Source organism: Carassius carassius, chromosome 20, assembly GCF_963082965.1.
Source record: "Carassius carassius chromosome 20, fCarCar2.1, whole genome shotgun sequence".
NCBI lineage: Eukaryota > Metazoa > Chordata > Actinopteri > Cypriniformes > Cyprinidae > Carassius > Carassius carassius.
The window spans coordinates 2,884,475-2,892,350 of record NC_081774.1 but is presented as its reverse complement, the minus strand read 5'-3'; the positions used below and the strand labels follow the sequence as shown (position 1 = coordinate 2,892,350).

Here is a 7,876-nt window from a genome sequence, read left to right as displayed (position 1 = left end):
AGTATCTTTATTTTGTAACATTGATTAATGTTCTGGTATCATTAACCAAGAATGACAAATACTGCTATCTAGATTACTGTCAATAGCCCTATTTGGACAGGACTAGTTTCACAGGGGGACGTTAGAGAAATTTCTGTTTCGCAGACGTACTTTGAGATTTGAATCCTGTACGAATCTGCCATGTATGTATTTTTCTCACACGACCTCTGTAAAAATTCCATAGGAAAATTACCTACTGTTTTTCGTCAAACTCGGCGGTCCTCAGAGAAATCTAATCCAGTCCGAATGCGAATGTCTGTGATTGTCTAAAATGTTTTTTTCCAAATTACTTTTTCTTGTGTGTTTTGGTCAACGTGAACTACTGTACAATCTCTCGCTATCGCGCCGGTATTCAAGCTGTCTATGTATTCAAGTTTCAGCTTTTTTGCGCATCGATAAGGGAGGTAGATGTGTTTGGTACACTGCAAAGAAAAAAAAATGAAATTAACAAGAAGAGCCAAATCACGTAAACTGTTAAGATTGGCTACTGTAATATCAGTTTCATGTAAGATTACTTTCATTTCTGCACTTCATTTACACATAACGTGTAAATAATATAACTTAAGTTAAAACTTTTTTTATTCAAGTTGGGTTTATTATAAGAACCCAGTTCTATAAAATAATGATGATAAATGTATGTTTAGTTTTTTTACACTACAATTTTTATACAATTTTTACAAAGCACTAAATACCAAAGTACTTAATTTCAAAATACATTTGATCAAATTCCATAAATTGTGTTCAATGGCAGTTTTTAAGTTATATTCCTGAAATGTACCATTGATTGGTCATGTGACCATACGCAACACGTGATCTTCTGTAATGCCCACATGTAAAACACCTCGGTAATAAACACGGAAATGTTAGTCCCGTCCAAATCCATACATGAAATCACAGACGTAGGTTGATAAGAATTGTAACTCAAACGTCGTTTGGAAAACTACTCTCGTCCGAAAGTTGATGAATTAACATTAATATATTACAAACATGCAAGAATTAATGTCTTGTATAAACAGGCTAAATACACACTGGAAAAGGAGATCAAAGTGGCAAAGAGGAATTATTCTGAAAAAATAAGGACTCAGTTCACTTCGAACGACTCCGCATCAGTGTGGAAAAGCCTAAAGAAGATCACCAATTACAAGACACCACCCCCCAGCACTGTGGAGAATCAACGACTGGCAGACGATCTGAACGAGTTTTACTGCAGGTTTGAAAGAACACCCATCACCTGCCCTGAACACCTCTCCACACAACCGTTCACACCAATAACAACTCCTGCAACCAACCCTGAATGCCTCTCCACACAACCGTTCACACCATTAACAGCTCCTGCAACCCATCCTGATCACCTCTCCAATCAACCGCTCTCACCATTCACAACTCCTGCAACCAACCCTGAATGCCTCTCCAAACAACTGTTCACACCACTCACAACTCCTGCAACCCACCCTGAACACCTCTCCAATCAAGCGCTCTCACCATTCACACCTCCTGCATCCCCCCTCTCCCCCACACCTGCAATACAGATCAGCGAGGATGCGGTGCGCCAGGTCTTCAGGAAGCAGAAAAGGAAAAAAGCACCAGGCCCAGATTGTGTTACACCAGCCTGTCTGAAATCCTGTGCTGACCAGCTGGCCCCCATCTTCACAAAGATCTTCAACAGATCACTGGAGCTGTGCGAAGTCTCTTCATGCTTCAAACGCTCCACCATCATCCCCATCCCAAAGAAACCCAAAATTACAGGACTAAATGACTACAGGCCTGTGGCTCTAACGTCTGTAGTCATGAAGTCATTTGAAAAACTGGTGCTGGCCCACCTGAAGGACATCACTGGACCCTTGCTGGATCCTCTTCAGTTTGCCTACAGAGCAAACAGGTCTGTGGACGATGCAGTAAACATCGGACTGCATTATGTTCTGCAACACCTAGACAGACCGGGGACCTATGTGAGGATCCTGTTTGTGGACTTCAGCTCTGCCTTCAACACGATCATCCCAAACCTCCTCCTGCCCAAACTAACTCAGCTCTCCGTGCCCACCTCCGTCTGTCAGTGGATCAACAGCTTCCTGACAGACAGGCAGCAGCTAGTGAGGCTGGGAAAATACACATCCAGCACCCGTACAATCAGCACCGGAGCTCCCCAGGGCTGCGTTCTCTCCCCACTGCTCTTCTCACTGTACACTAATGACTGCACATCTACTGACCCCTCTGTCAAGCTCCTGAAGTTTGCAGATGACACCACACTCATCGGCCTCATTCAGGACGGTGACGAGTCTGCTTACAGACAGGAGGTTAAAGAGCTGGCTGTCTGGTGCAGTCTCAACAACCTGGAGCTTAACACGCTCAAAACAGTGGAGATGATCGTGGACTTCAGGAGAAACCCCCCTGCACTCCCCCCACTCACCATCATGAACAGCACTGTGACTGCAGTGGAGTCATTCAGGTTCCTGGGCACCACTATCTCTCAGGACCTGAAGTGGGACATTCACATTGACTCCATTGTGAAAAAGGCCCAGCAGAGGTTGTACTTCCTTCGCCAGCTGAGGAAGTTTAACCTGCCACAGGATCTACTGAAACAGTTCTACTCCACCATCATCGAATCCATCCTCTGCACTTCAGTAACTGTCTGGTTCAGCTCAGCTTCTAAATCGGACCTCAGAAGACTACAGAGGGTAGTCCGGACTGCTGAGCGAATCATCGGTACAACCCTCCCATCTATTCAAGAACTGTACTTATCCAGAGTGAGCAAAAGGGCTGTTAAAATCACTCTGGACCCCTCACATCCAGCACACTCCCTCTTTGAACTGTTGCCATCTGGTCGACGCTACAGAGCACTGAGCACCAGAACGACCAGACACAGGAACAGTTTCTTCCCTCAGGCAATCCATCTTATGAACAGCTGATAATAACTGTGGGACACACTACACTATTTATATTTATATTCACTACACTTTTTATCCAACACACATACTTAGCGTACACGTAAATCTTTTGCACATAATATACATGTACATACATGGAACACACTACACTACTTATATTTATATTTATATACACATACACTTATTTATCCAAACACACATACTTAGCGTACAGTTACAATTTTTCCACATAATATACATGTACATACATAAATGCTCTTTTTAATATACCTGCCATACATTGTCAATTTGTATATTGTCAATCCTTACCCACCTATTTGTATTTTTTTGTATTTTTTATTCCTTATTGTGTTTTTTGTTCTGTCGCTGTTATGTTGCACTGCGGAGCTCTGTCACGAAAACAAATTCCTCGTATGTGTGAACATACCTGGCAATAAAGCTCATTCTGATTCTGATTCTGATTCTGATTAACAATGAATGCTTAAAGTAGTATATTTATTCATTAGCATAAATGTACATTAAAAAGTGAAAAACTGAACTGAATTGAATCTTACTTGGAAGTGTTTCCAACTGAAACAATTTTTGGTTCCACTTTATATTAGTTGGCCATAACATATTTGCACTTAAATATAAATTAATTAAAGGCACAATATGTAATGTTTAAAAAAAAAAGAAAAAAAGAATTAAAAGCGTAGTTTGATGACACCATGACTGAGTGTAGAATCATTGTAGTTGTGGTCTTTATCCCCACAGCTGATGCAATCCTACAGGACTTGGGCAGAAATCATGTTCATGGATGATTGAAGCAGGAAGCAGGATGAGACTGAAAGCCGTCGAAGCAAAACGAGGCCACTGAAAGATTGTGACACACGGCTCGAATGCAGCGGAGCATTTATTATGCCACAGTCGACTTCTTCTGGTTGTGCGTATGTGAAGAAAGCAGCGCTGTTTTAACATACTAAATACATTTGAAAGTTTTTTAATAATGCTACTATGTGCGGTCGTCACCAGTCTATTAAAACTCATAACTAATTTAAGCATCTTTGGTGTTTAATTATGTTTCGGAAATCGAGAGGTTATGACGTCATTGACAGGCGACACAAATTATGGACACAGTCCATGTCACTAGTTAAAATGGCTTATTTTTCTGGATTTAAACATTCTTCAAAACATATAGGATAATGTAAATACACGCAAAATATATAACATATATGCATGTCAGCTAAATATACAGTATAACACTGATCTATTGGTTTTTGGATATTTAATTAAAAAAAAGTACATATTTTGCCTTTAATTGGTACAATGCACTTATTGTGTACATGAATGTTTTTACATTGTACATATATTTTTAAAAATACTTAATTTCTGTAATTATATTAATATTTACACTGTTCACCCATCCCTTACACCTTACCCCCCCCCCCTCCCAAAACTACCCATATCACCAAACCTGTCCCTAACTTTACCTGTATGTAAAAGTGGTTTGCAATACAGTATGACCACAATAAGGATTCAAGGATGAAAACAGAGAAATACAGACTATGTATATCTATATATGCGAGTAGAGTGTAGGAATATAGAATGTGAAAAGTAGAAATACATATATATATCCATCAGGACTGTCTATGCATAGGGCCTGGGATCTTGTGCAATGCCCCTATATATATATATATATATATATATATATATATATATATATTTATATAATAACATGGTGCCGGCAGCAACAGTGAAAATCAAAGGTATGCCTTCTTACTTTCTTTGCATTTGAGTAGAGTTATGCAAATCTTCCCACACAGTGACGTAGACATGAGGGGTGGGGGTGGGGGGTTAAAACGAGCCGGTTTAGCGGGGGGAAGACGAGACTTAACTTTTATAAAGAATATCTCTTTGGATTTGAGACTTTAGTCTATGCAACATTACAGATCTTCTTCATGCACCAAGAGCTTGTAACACTCCAAAGAGAAAGGAAAACTTGATATGACCCCTTTAAGATTATTCTAATAAAAAATATTTAACTTCATGTGCAATGCAGTCGACATTAAAGTGTTTCCCTCTTGACGTTTCTGGGTAGTGGGTATTAAGGCTGTATCCTTGCCTAGTTCTCATTTTACAATTACAGAACGACTGGAGGGAGTCGATGCTAAAGCCGGTTACATTTATTTATATGCAGTAGGTGACAATCCACCACAAATAAAGATTTTAATAGGACTTGAAACAGGATGTGATTCACACATCTTTCACACTGCAGTCAATGATAGTTGAGAACAAAGACTCATTGGTAAAAACATACACATCACAATTCACTCATAACACAAGGCTTATGCTTACAGAGAAATTCATGACATGAAATATGCATTAAAATTAAAGATGATCTTCCATTTAACTGTTACATTTACACTGTTACTTAGTGCTGCGTTCGACACCATAGATCATTTATTGGTGTACAAAATGTAAAACATTGGATGACCAATATTTTTCTCCAATTAAATTCGGATAAGACTGTACACAGAATCTAGTAGACTACAGTTTGCAACTAGATGGATGTAAACCATGAAAAAAACCTACAAATAACTATGGATACTTACTACACAATTGCAGTAACTTCCAAAGTGCCAAAAACACAGTCATGACCAGAAGTACAACCCCACGAGAGGAGACTCCCAGAGGATGACTGAAACATTTATGTTTGTTCATTTGTGACATAAAATGTATTTATGCGTTCATAAGAAAATAATATACAGACGTATGCTGGTGTAGAGCAGAAGGTCACCTGTGAGGGTCATTTGAGCTCATTACAGATGGATTTCTGACTGTTGTCTTCAGATTGTGGATGGGAGACGCTGTGCTCACTGGCATAAGGACAGATATCAAATGCAGTATGAATAGAGATTATTTATGCAAAGGATCAGTGATGCAATGAGGCAAAAACAACATAACAATGTGCCATCAGTAACTTGTTTCAATAGGTTTATCTTTATTTCCATAGGTAAACAACACTCACATTTCCTCTGATTATGTAAGAATGTTTGCATTCTGCAAGTGAACTACACCTTGTGGTGCCATCCCAAACAGAGGCGTCGTGCCCATTCAAAGTGAGGGGGCACGTGCCCCCTCAGATTTCTGAGCCAAGTGGATTTTAAATGCAGCTTCTAAACGAAAAAAAAAAAAATTCAGAATAATATTTTTTATATATTTGATACAATAACAGCGGTGTGGTTAGATCGTTCAGTGCACAGCATCAGCTGCTAAATTCAAATCTGCGTTCGCTGGCTGGCGCTGAGCCAGAGACAGACGCGTTCGTACAACGCTTCATGATAACCAATCAGAAACTATTCTGTTGCGCTTATGGATGCAATGGCCAATCAGAGACGTCCAGAAGAGTCATCCTGAAACGCAGTTTTGTTCACTTGCTCGCTGACTGAATTATTTAGCGAATTCTCTCATCAGAAACAACAAAAAGTGCAGATGTGCGTACGAATGTAAGTAAGATATTCGTTTCATAATGTATAATAAGTGCTTCAGTGATTTTAATGGGAGTTTTTGAGAGTGCCTGAACTCTGGCTAGACTGAATGAAAATGTTTTTTGATAATGTAAATGTTCTTTACTCTCTGTAAAATGAGTGTTAAGATAAGTATCTTACAATATTGTTATTAAAATTTACATTAAATGCAAATTCAGTCGTATTAAAAATATTTTATGGCATGATATGGCACTTAAGTAAAAAGTCAGGTTTTTATGTGTAGTTAATAGATTACACTACATTTCCATATATTGATCAAATAACAATCTATAAAGGTGCAAAACGCGTTTACCTACACGTATTTGAGAAACGAGATATTTCCTGATATGTTAAGCATGTTTGGAATTGTTTTGAATAAAAAGGAAAAAAATAATAAAAAAATAAGCTTATATCAGTTATACAGTGCTTTCGTAGAATGACTTATACTCCCGCCCCCCCCCCCCCACCCCCCCAAATGTGCCCCCTCAAAAATCATGAAGGCATACGCCCCTGATCCCAAAGATCAAAATCACTCTCACTGACCTTTTCCTGGACTGTGCCCAGCTGGTGGAATGACCTCCCAATCTCAATTCAAACAGCTGAGTCTCTACTCATTTTCAAAAAACATCTAAAGACTCATCTTTTTCGCCAGCACTTAAAAAGCTAATACTAGCACTTATTTTTTCTTTTCGTCTATCCTATTCTTGGAAAACAGGTTCTGTGCTAGACTAACTGAGATTTGTCATGGCACTTGTATACTGTTGTTGTTCTCTTGTTGATCTGATTGCTTCTATTGTTCTCATTTGTAAGTTGCTTTGGATAAAAGCCTCTGCTAAATGATTAAATGTAAATGTAAATGTAAGAATGTAGTTTGTGGTGTAAGCTGTGGCCTCTGTGGGACCTACGTGTTGTGGTTTGTTCTGTGACTGACACATGAACAGCCACCTACTGCTGACCGGCTCCACATCAGCCTGAATCTCTCATCTCCAGCTGCTTTATCATCACAAAGAACATGTTGTTCCTGTCATCATAAATGAAGACTTTTCTGCTGCTGAATGTTTCTTCAGAGTTTCTTTCCACTGCGACACCACCGCTTCTCACTGGACCTGCAGGGAAATCAATGATGCATTTACATATTAAATCAGAAAAAAAAAAATTACGTATGTTGTAAAAACACTTTATATATTAACGTTACAGGTTATGTGATATTCATACCTGAGGTTTTTACCGTAGAGACATTGAAAAGTGATGCTGCTGCCTTCATCTGCACCAGAGACTTTGTCTGCACTCAGCAGACTGCTCACCACTGACATACCTGCAGCACAACAACCATCAGTCACACTCACTACAGCACCTTCACTAATAAATGACAATATTAACTCGGGGTGAGCGATAATTACAAAAAATTATATCTCGATATTATCTAGGATTTTATCTATAATAGTA

General features: G+C 39.0%; 1 pseudogene; it reads right to left on the bottom strand.

Annotated features, from left to right (window-relative positions):
• Positions 1 to 5,501: 5,501 nt before the first annotated feature.
• Positions 5,502 to 7,743, bottom strand: LOC132096947 (CMRF35-like molecule 3; annotated as a pseudogene).
• Between the last annotated feature and the right edge of the window lie 133 nt (positions 7,744 to 7,876).